Raw genomic sequence first — 12,152 nt, forward strand, 5'->3', positions numbered from 1 at the left:
CATTCAGTAATGCTATTAAAAAACAACATTTTTCATGATATTCTAATATTCTTATTTTTGTGGATGTTTTTTGCTCTCTTTTGTCACTTAGATTTAAGATAAGATAAGATAAGATAAGATAAGATAAGATAAGATAAGATAAGATAAGATAAGATAAGATAAGATAAGAAGAGATTTTTTTACATTCTGTTGTCTATTTTTACCCTTGTTCATTTTGATGTCTTTTTTTGTGGATATCCTTTGCCATCTTTTAATTGTCTCTTTTATTAATATTTAAGATAAGATAAGACAATATTTTATTGGTCCACATGAGGAAAATTCACGATGATTTTTGGATAAAAAAAAAAGGGAATTAAAAATATTTCTTGTAAAAGCAGAGACAAAATTCACCTATTTGTGCCGTGGAAGAGATCCGTGTGTGTGTGCGTGTGTGTGTGTGTGTGTGTGCCGCGTCACACCGCTATTCACCTTTCGCTGTCTCACTGTATCGCCGATTTTCAACATTTTAATCTTATTTGACATTAGGGATATTTTTCCCCACCACGGGTTTTTGCAGTTCGTATGTGTTGTTATACATTTATCATTCCAAATATTTTTATGGTCAAATAAGTATTTCCTGGGGTCGGGACCAATCAGAGCACGATGTTCTCTTTCCTGGGCTCTGATTGGCTCCGCGATCTAAGCATTATTCCCTGCGTCTCTTATGCATAGCATTCATTCAGCAGATAAAGACAATTAGAAGACAGTTAAAAGATAGCAAAAGACATCCACAAGTAAATAGATAGCAGAGAAAACAACAACAGCAAGGATAAGAACAACAGGTGTGAGAGTAGACAACCAAAACAACAACAACAAGGATAGGGACAAAAAAAAAGTGACAATTTATCCTCATATTTATTGATATTGTCATTTTTTGCGCTGCTGTGACTAAAGAATTTCCCCTATGGTGATCAATAATCTATATCTTATCTAAGCCACAGTGTTCGAAGCTAGTAAAAAAAGTAGCGGCTTATAATCTGCAAATTAAGTTAAATATTTTCTATGTATTGGGTAAAATATATTTATATAATCATGTCACTGAAAGTCAAATTAATCATTCATCATCTACACCACTCGGAGCGGACTCATGGGCTCGGGGAGCTTGAACCAATCCCGGCTGTCGTTGGATGAGAGGCGGGGCTCACACGGACCAATCACAGGGACACATATAGAGACATGCAACCATTCACACGTCTGGACAATTCAGGGTCTCCAATGAACCTCCTGCATGTGTTTGGACTGTGGGTTAATCATATAAATTTGATTTTGTCATTCCTAGATTCTTATTAAACCTATTTTAAGGTATTCAGTTTTTAAAAAGTAATATTTATATATAATATGTATTATATTAGCATGAGCCTCATGGATACTTTAACAAGACGCTCTGATTATTTTGCAAACATCTTGAGCCCTGAAGAAGCACGTAAATCCAACTCTGTGGTCATCTCAGCCTCAGCTTTCCCAAAAATAAGAGTGAAAACTTCCAAAAATCCAAAGCCAGTAGTAAAAGTATTTTACACATATGTGGCGGAAATATAAAAATAAAATGAAAGGAGAGGATTGCCAAGAAGAAGGAGAAGAATCAGCAGTTTGGAAAATAGGATTTTGTGTTGAGAGCTCGCGCAACGGATCTGCTTTTGTTTCTCCGGAGCGGAGAAACAGTTTCTCCCAGAAGCGGAGATAAGAAAGAACACGGGCGCGGAGGTAAAGACCACCTTCCTGGACGGAGCATCCAGAGGAAGGAGAGAGGAAACGTTCCTCCAGCGATGCTATGCTAACAAACCCACGCACTGGTGGGTGGAAGACCGAAAGAAGATGCGGAACATCTGGATGTGTCTGCTTCAGACCAAACACTGTGAGGAGATGGATGGATGGATGGATGGATGGATGGATGGATGGAGGTATGGAGGGAGGGATGGATGATAGAAGGACAGATGTAGAGATGGATGGATGGATGGTTGGTCAGGCAGGGAGGTCTTCTGAAGAATATGAAAAAAAAGTTAAAAACTTGAAATGCAAGTTGAACTTGTAAGTTTGTGTGTGTGTGTGTGTGTGTGTGTGTGTGTATGTGTGTGTGTGTGTGTGTGTGTGTGTGTGTGTGTGTGTGTGGGTGTTTAACTGTGTGTGTTTGTGTGTGTATACAGATATAGACATGCACTCCGGGCCTGCCATATATATGTGTGTGTATATGTGTGTGTGTGTCTGTGTGTGTGTGTGTGTGTGTCTGTGTGTGTATGTGTGTGTTGTATGTGTGTTTAATTGTATGTGTGTGTTTGTGTGTGTGTGTACAGATATAGACATTCACTCTGGGCCTGCCATATATATCTGTGTGTGTATGTATGTGTGTGTGTGTGTGTGTGTGTGTGTGTGTGTGTGTATGTGTGTTTAATTGTATGTGTGTGTATACATATATCGACATTCACTTGTCGGGGCCGCCATACATATATATATAGATATCTTTATATATGTGTGTATGAGTGTTTCTGTGTGTGTGTGAGTTTATACATATATAGACATTCACACTGCTGCCATACACATGTATGTGTGTGTTGTGTGTGTGTGTGTGTGTGTGTGTGTGTGTGTGTGTGTGTGTATCCTATGAAAATTACATACAAATATATACATAATATGAAAAATATATTTCAAAAATCTGAATAGAAAACAAATCTATAAACCACATTTGTAAGAAAATTAATGTCCTTACACACACACACACACACACACACACACACACACACACACACACAGGCATAGTGATGCTAATGAAGAGGTGCACATGGATGCTGCCAGAGGTGGAAGTGCAGCAGCTCCATCCCAGCCTCTCCTCCAGCTCCTCGACATCCTTCCGTCCAAACCATCTCAGTCCGACATTTATCTCCGAGTGCCGGTGGAACATCTGAATGTTCTCAGACGACCGCAGATGTTTGACGGATAAAGTTTGTCTGGTTCGGTCAAAACGAAGTCCCGACTATTAAGCGTTTCGGCTCTTTTTCACATCTGGGGATTCGTTAACGTGCGGGTCTTCAGAGGTGAGAAGAAGGTGGAGGAGCTGAGGTGAGAAGCTCAGGGCTTTTGTGATGGAAAATGAGGATCAATGGGGGAATTGATCGCACTTGAACGAAACGCTTTTTTTGTACAAAAGGCAAAAATCAAGGGCGGGGGTGACATTAAAAACGAACTGGCGAAATTTAGATTCGATTCAATCCGGCTCGGTTTGCTTTGTGGATCCTGTTCAGGAGAACATGTGTGCCGTCATGTTGCTGTTTTTTTGAGTTTGATCTAATTCGGGAGGAACATTCTTTCAGCCGCAACCTCTTCCGCTCCCTAACCAAAAGCCCAAAAAAAAAAAAAAAATCAACAAATCACAGCCTGATATTTATGGAAACAAACAGCATGAGCTTTGCACAGAAGAGGAGGAGGAGGAGGAGGCAGCAGTAATTAATGCATCCCCTGACAGTGATGCACAGTCCAGAGAGGCGTCACCAAACAGTCGTGGCCCGCCGGGGCGCCTGGGGTGATTCACTCCGCGGCCGATTCGCAAACCATCCATGTGAACGACTCGTTCTGGAGCGCGCCGATCCCGAATCGGCTGCTTAATTGAATTGCATTAATTGACCCGGGCATTGATCGGACCTATAGACGCCTCGGCTTCTGGCCGTGTGTGTGCGTGCGTGTGTGTGTGTGTGTGAAAGGGGGCCGTGTGGAGGGGGGGGGGTACAGGGAAAGGCAGGGTGGGGGGTCCTATAGATCCAGCGTATGAAGGGATTCATTGTATAGTCGCGGGGTTCATTCCTGCACGAAATGGGGGCGATTCATCTGTTGAGTGGGATCAGCCAGTGACTGACGCCTCCCCGACACGCACACGCACATGCACGGGGTAGACAAACCAGTTAAGACAGCAGTATTCACCAAATTTCGAGTCGGTTGGAGAAAAAACAAAAACAGAAAAACAAAAGAAAAAAAAAAAAAGAAGCGTTCACTTTCGCTCCTCTTTGTTTCTGCGCGTAACCGGGACGCACGACCCTGCGTGCACGGCGAACGGGATGGGGGGGGGGGGGGAATAGATGAAACAAGCAGAGGTGGTCTCACCTTGAAGGTCCAGGTCCAGCCAGAAGGTCTAAAGTGGAGGAGATGAACTTCTTCCACGCATTTCCTGACTCCGGTTGCTTTTTTTTTTTCCTCCCCCTTCCTGCGTCTTTGTTCGGATCCACCACGTACACGCACACACGCACGATGTTTGGCGCTTTTTTTTTTGTTTTTTCTAGATGAACCCCCCCCCCCACCCACCCACCCACCCACCCAACCAACCCACGAGGAGAAGACGTTGCGTGGGGAGATCGCAGAAAATGCCTCTGCGGACGCGGAGCTCGAATCACGTCTCCCGGGTCTCCATCCGAACTCCGCCGCTGTCCAGCCCGAGTGGTGCTGAAGCGGATCCGGGGTTGGCGGGGATTTCCTACTTTTCTCCTCCTCCTCCTCCTCTCTTGCTTCTCTGCGTGGACGCACGAATCGTTCTTTCCCTCCCCCACCTCCGTGGGAGATGCGTTTTCCCTCCTTCTTCTTTTTCTTCTTCTTCTCCTTCTTCTTCTTCTTCTTCTTCTTCTCAGATTAGATCCTCACCGCAGGCAGGCAGCTCTGACACTATTGCATTCCACGACGACATCAGCGACACACACACACACACACACACACACACACACACACACACACACACGGAGGAGGAGGAGGAGGTGCAGAGACCGACTGCGTAAAAGTCGATGGCAGAAAAATGAAATTCAAATCGGTTATTCAGCCTCGAGATTCAGGAGGGGAGACAAATGAGTTTGTTAAAAACAAAATTAATTATTTTTGTTTATTTTATCTTGATTTATTGCATTATATTTTCTTCTTCATTTATTTTATTTTACCATCATTTGATTTGATTTGATTTGATTTATGGTTGATGGAGCTCTGCATCCTCCGCCGTTACGCACCGACGCGTCTCCGCGGTTGGCGTGCGTGTGCGTGTGCGTGCTCGCGCGTCCACGCCGTGGCGCGTCCGGACGGGATGAAGATGCGCGTCCGCTCGTCGACGCGCACGGATTCAATTTCATTCACCGGGCGCCGACTAGCGTCCGCATCCCGCGGCGGCGGCGGCGGCGGCGGCGGCGGCGGGACGGGGAGCCCGGGGGCCCCACGCACGGACGCGTGCACGTCCCTCTCCGGTCATTCACTAGAATGAATGAATGAATGAATAAATGAATGGATGGACATGGCAGATGCAGCTGCTTCAGGAAAACGCATTTAAATTTAATTTTTTTTTTTTTGTTCCGGGCTCGGGAGAACCATTCTGGAAATCCATTCATTCATTCATTCATTCATTCATTCATTCACACGAGAAGTCGGGTGTGTGTGCTGAGAGTGCAAAGTTTCATTCAGTCACTCATTCATGCATCATGTGGAAATACAAACATTCACTCATTCATTCATTCACCAGTCATGTGAAGACATACAACCACTCAGCCTCTCATTCACATCACAAATCAATAATATTCACCTTCTCATTCGCATGACAAATTGATAATATTCATCTTCTCATTCGCATGACAAATTGATAATATTCATCTTCTTATTCACATAACAAATCAATAATATTCACCCTCTTGTTCACAAAAAAAACAATAATATTCACCTTCTCATTCAATAATATCCACTGTCTCATTCACTTCACAAATCAATAATATTCACATCACAAATCAATAATATTCATCCCTCTCATTCACATAACAAATCAATAAAATTACCCTCATTCACATCTCAAAACAATAATATTCACCTTCTCATTCACACGATAAATCAATAATATTCACCGTCTCATTCACATAACAAATCAATATTATTCACCTTCTAATTCACATAACAAATCGATATTATTCACCTTCTAATTCACATAACAAATCAATAATATTCACTTCATACACATCACAAATCAGTAATATTCAAATCAATAATTTTCATCTTCTCATTCACACGATAAATCAATAATAATCACCGTCTCATACACATAAAAATCTATAATATTCACCTCCTCATTCACACAATAAATCAATAATGTTCATCTTCTCATTCACATGACATTAGTATTCACTCTCTCATTCCCATAAAAAATCAATAATATTCACTGTCTCATTCACATGAAAATCAAAAATATTGGCACTCTCATTCACATCACAAATCAATAATATTCACTTCATTCACATCACAAATCAATAATATTCACTTCATTCACATCACTAATCAATAATATTCACCTCCTCATTCACACGATAAATCAATAATATTCACTTTCTCCTTCAAATGGATAATCAATAATATTCACCCTCTCAATCTGAAGCCAATATTTAGCTCATTTCCTTCATTCACTCATTCCTCTGCACTGATTGGTCATTGGCCGAGAGGCGGGGTTCACCCTGGACCAATCACAGAGCCACAAATAGAGACATCCAACCGTTCAGCCGCGCATTCACACGTCTGAACAGTTCAGGGTCTGCATGACCTACAAAAGTTACACTTTATGTTTGGTTATTACAATAATTATGTGCTATAATAAAAATAAATAATAAATAATAAATAGTGAATTATGGAATATAAACAATAAATAATTCATAATGAATATAAAATACAGTTTTTAGGATTTCATTGCTTCATTAGCTCATTCACGTGACAAATCAATAATATTCACCCTCTCATTAACATAACAAATCAATAATATTAACCCTCTTAGTCACACAACAAATCAATAATATTCACCCTCTCATTCACACATTTTTTTGTTAGCTCACAGCATTAAATCTGAATACAACAGTTACACTTTATGTTTGACAATTACAATAATTTTCCACTATAACAAAAATAAACAATAAATAATAGAAAAATAATAATAAATAGTAAATTATAGAATACAAATTATAAATAATACATAATAAATAAAAATATAGTTTGAGGGTTTCATAGCTTCATTAGCTCCTTCACATAACAAATCAATAATATTCACCCTCTCATTCACACATTTTTTTTCAGTTCACAGCATTTAATCTGAATACAAAAGTCACACTTTATGTCTGACAATTACAATAATATTGCACTATAATAGAAATAAATAATAGAATATAAATCATAAATAGTAAATTATAGAATCTAAATAATAAATAATACACAATAAATAAAAAATAAAGTTTTGAGGATTTCATAGCATCATTAGCTCGCCGTTCACTGCTAATAATGCCTAGCCGGTGCGGAGCTTGTGTGTCACCTGTTGCAATGAACCCGTAACTCAAATAGGAATCTTGATATTTTCTTTTAAATGCAGGTTTCCGTGACGCCTCTGCGGTCGGATCGTCAGCTCATTTGTTCTCTTGACTTTTGTTTCGGTCCGAAGAGCTAGCTTGTGGTCGCTGGCAAGAGTTAAGCGCGGCATTAAGGCGAAGGCGGGAACAGTCGTTTTTCAAAATAAGATCTGGAAGGAGCTTCTAATGCATCAGGGCCGCAGAATCATCACAGATGGGTCAAAATCAGCGGTTAGTGGTTAGTGGTTAGTGGTTAGCAGTTAGCGGTTAGCGGTTAGCGCTTCCGCCCCACACCCAGAAGGTCCCTGGTTGGATTCCCACAGGAAGTGGAGTCTCTATGTTCTCCACGTGTCTGCAGGAGGTTCATGGAAACCCTGAACTGTCCAGATGTGTGAATGAGAGGCTGAATGGTTGCGTGTCTCTATATGCAGCCCTGTGATTGGTGATTGGAACTCCGCCTCTCGTCCAACAACAGTTGGGATTGGCTCCAGCAGCACAAGACCATGAGTTCAGTCCAAGTGGTGTAGATAAAGAATGACTAAATGTCCTTTAGTGACATGATAAAACATATATATTTACCATGTATGGGGTTCCACCAAAAGTCCAAATGTATGTTTCTATGATGTGTGAATGAGAAGGTTAATAGTTGTATGTCTTTATCACCGCCTTTCGGACTCCAGCGCCCCGCAGACCTTCAGTGAAGAACGAGTCAGTCACTCGTGTCACAGATAGAAACATACCGACGTTTCCGAAAGAGTTTTGGTTGGAGAAGCAGTGGATAAAAACAAAAGTGGTGTCAGAGGAGGATTATCTTTAATCTGACACGCTAAAAGCCGCTTTTGATAGCATCTTGTGACTGATCTTTATAGCCAAAGCAAATGTTTGTATCTGGAGGTGCACTCGGGAGAGTTCGGAGATGTTAACGCTTCCCGGGGAAAGAATGAAAATGTCAAGCGAGAGGAGTCACTGCGCTTTTGATGGGCTTTTTTTGGGCTTTTTTTTTTTTTTTTTTTCCCTGAAAGGCAGGTTTATCACGTCCTAGCGTTTGATTGTCGGAGAATGCCGTTAAAGATAGGGGCTCCGGTGTCCGCTCCAAAGAAGAAGAAGAAGAAGAAGAAGAAGAAGAAGAAGAAGAAGAAGAAACCCCTCATGTAGTTTGGGGAGCGGTTAGCACTTCCTGCCTCCTAGCAAGAAGGTCTCTGGTTCAATTCCCACAGGAAGTGGAGTGTCCATCTTCTCCATGCATCTGCGTGGGGTTCCTCAGGGTTCTCCGGGTTCCTCTCATGGTCCAAACATGCAGGAGCTTCGGTGGAGAACCCGAATTGTTCGGACGTGTGAATGAGAGGGTGAATGGTTGCATTTCTCTAAATGGCGCGTGAATGAGGGAGTGAATTGTCATGTGTTTTTTTATGAACCGTGAATGAATAATTGTGCGTCTCAAAGACGTGTGAATGGTCCCGATATGAATGAGTGAATGTCTCTAAATAACGTGAATGAAGGATTGTCTATTTATGAATTGCGAATGAATGGGTTTTATGTCGTGAATGAATGAATCATTGAATTCATTGAATCATTCATGTCTCCTATATGGAAACATCAACATGAAACTTTTCATGACTTTAAATGAAGTGCGGATGAATGAGTGGAGAGTTGAACGTCTATATGAAATATAAATGAATTCATGTTTTATGTCTATATATAAACTGTGAATGAATGAATAAGTGAATTATTGTCTGTCTCCATATGAATGAACGAGTGAATCGTCACATCTGAATGAATTATGAATGAGTGGGTGAACGGTTGTGTGTCTAGAAGTGAACAAGAGAGTGAATGGTTAAATGTCTCTATATGAACTATGAATAAATGAGTGAGTGAAGGATTTTTGGGGTGTTTAGGACATATGGGAGAGAGGGTGAATGCTGCATGGCTCTATGGGACATGAATGAGTGAATGAACGGTTGTATGTCTCTAAATAAATAAAATAATATACTAATACATTACATTACGTAATAATATAATATAATAAAATATAATATACATAATATAATATATAATATATATATATGATATAACATATAATATTTAAGATATATAATATAATAAATTTATAATATGTATAATAAATAAATAAATGTATAATAATATAATAATTATATATAAAATATAATATAAAATAATATACTAATAATAAAAAAAAATATTGAAACTCTGGCACAACAATTTCCTTCGGGATAAATAAAGTTCTTCTCATCTCATCTCATCTCAAAAATAACATGCGAATGAAGGATTTTCCACATGAATTGTGAATGAATGAGTGAATTTTTTTATGTCTGTAGGACATGAATGAGTGAGTGAATGGTTCGGCCCTGCGATTGGTCCGGAGTTAGCCCCGCCTCTCGCCCGCTCACAGTCGACTTCGGTTTCAGACGACGAATGAATGGATGAATCGCCATTTGCGGTCGCCACGGTGATGCACGGCGGCCAAAGGGAGCGGCCCGGCTCGTCAGTCAAAGGTCAGAACTGGCGTCGGGGTTGTACGAGAAGCTCCGAGCGTCCTTCACCGTCTCCGGAGGAGGAATCATCGAATCTCGATTATTATTTTTTCCAAGGCGGCAGCTCGACAGCTCCGAGACAGGAGAAGTCGGCGCCGACGCAACGGAGGTCATTATCCGCTACTCAGGAAACTCCACGGCGCTCTCTGGTCCAGACACTTGTAACACTCCAGCAGACGTCGCAGAGCAAGTGTAAACCACAGGCTGTGCAAGTGTGTGTGTGAGTGTGTGCGTGTGTGTGTGTGTGTGTGTTGTGTTAGCTCAGAGGCTTTGAAAACACACCGCTTCCGTACGAATGAGTGAATGTTGGCATGTTTCTGGATGACGTGTAAATAAGAGGGTGAAAGGTTGCGGGAGTCTCTCTGCTGCCCTGTGATTGGCTGGCAGTCTTTTTTTTTTAATTTTTACTTTTTTATTGAACATAAATAGTACAAACAAATATATGTATGTACAAATAAACATGGCAAGGTAGAACTGAATGTCAATGAAACAACCGGGGATGAGGAAGCAAAGGACATTCGTTCTGAATGTAATCTGAAGTTAATAGTGTTAACGGTTTGTGAGAATAAGATAAGATAAGATAAGATAAGATAAGATAAGATAAGATAAGATAAGATAAGATAAGATAAGATAAGAACAACTTTATTTATCCTGAAGGAAATTGTTGTGCCAGATTTTCAAGTAAAACATAACAATAATAAATAATAGGCGGAGGGAGGGAGAATAAGAAATACAATAAAATATAAAGTGTCAAAGTTAAGGCTATCAAGTGCTTAAGCGCTTATGAAAAATAAATGTATAATGAAAAATATAATAATGTACAAAATGTATAATAATATATAAAATGTAGAAATGTATAATGCTAGAAGAAAAAGAAATTAAAAGAAAATAGTTAAATAAATAGATAGACAAATAAAATTAAAGAGAAAGGGAAAAAAAAACTTACAAGGGGAATATAACATGTATTTCACTTGATGGTTCACAAGGAATCTCAGACATCAAACTGTATATTTTTTTTAGTTTTTGGATTTTTCCATAAGTTTTAAGGATTTTTCATATAATTCAAAATCGTTCATAAAGAATGTAAAATTTGGGGAACATTTTTGCATTCTGTTTTTGCCTAAAATAACATTGACACATAGTTCATTTCTTTAGTTGCTTACAAATAAACCAAATGTTACGTCATCTCTCGAGAAGGAAACTGGTGATGATGGAAAATTGTCTTTAACCCGTTTTTGAGTTTTAGGCCAAAAGCCCTGTACTTTTTCGCATGAGAAAAATATATGGTTTCAATGTCGTCTTCACAAAATGGACGAATATTATCTTCAAAATTAAAGCGTACCCTCAGATGGGTAGATGTTATTCATAATTTTGAAGTTGGCCTCTTTTGCCTTGGGGGGGGTTTGGCTGGAGGCTGACAGTCTTTGCAGGACGACCCTCTTCCTGCCGCCCAATGATTGGCTCCAGCTGACGCCGAACGAACCAATGAATCGAGTTCGTCGAAAAAAATCGCGTTTCTTCACATCGAAACCTTTTTATTTTTCTTTTCAACGTGCAAATTCAAACTTCACCGGCAATCAATGTATTCGCCACAGGAAGTGGTCTTCTATCATATGTGTGTGTGTGTGTGTGTGTGTGTGTTTGCATTCCGCGATGAAATGTGCGATGCATAATTTAAAAGCGAGCGTTGTAAACTGCCTGGAAAGAGTGCTTAATGCAAACGGACGGAGAGGAAGTGCGGCGTGAGCCGTCTGGGACGCGTCCGTCTCCTCTGAGGAAACACCTGATGGAGATGAATCACGGGTTCCCCTGCGGTGCCGTGTTGATAGCGTGTAAATTCTGGACACACGTGTGATTTTTTTAAACGTTTTCTGTCTCCCATATACCATGATAATGAAAGACGTCATCAGATTTACAAATATATGAACCCTACCGAGTTGCTTATTCACCATTTTATTGGCAGCGGTTAACGTGTTTGTTTAAAATATTATATCACGGTTCTTTACATATATTACATTACATTAAATTACAGTCATTTAGCAAATTTATCCAAAGCGACATACTAAAATTGCAATTTAATAACAGAATATCCAAAGTACCAGTAGTCGTTATTCAGAAGTCACCACTCTGCCAAATAGTCATCTCAAAACCATATACATTCATTCATTTCTTTGTTTTTTGGGTGTTTTTTGGGGGGTCGGGGTTGGGGGGGCTAAGTGCGATTAGCAGGGTAGTG

The 12,152-nt window shown here is 40.1% G+C and overlaps 1 protein-coding gene across 2 annotated transcripts in view; it reads right to left on the minus strand.

Annotated features, from left to right (window-relative positions):
• LOC147226862 (metabotropic glutamate receptor 4-like) overlaps positions 1 to 4,260 on the minus strand; it is a 274,699-nt gene extending 270,439 nt beyond the window's left edge. For both annotated transcript variants that reach the window (XM_086159582.1, XM_086159583.1), the window contains exon 1: positions 4,129 to 4,260. The gene's annotated coding sequence lies outside the window, so the exon portion shown is untranslated. The remainder of the gene's footprint in view (positions 1 to 4,128) is intronic.
• Between the last annotated feature and the right edge of the window lie 7,892 nt (positions 4,261 to 12,152).

Source organism: Fistularia commersonii, chromosome 14 (assembly GCF_037954325.1).
Source record: "Fistularia commersonii isolate RoL2024-O1a breed Wild chromosome 14, RoL_Fcom_v1.0, whole genome shotgun sequence".
Taxonomy (NCBI): Eukaryota; Metazoa; Chordata; class Actinopteri; order Syngnathiformes; family Fistulariidae; genus Fistularia; species Fistularia commersonii.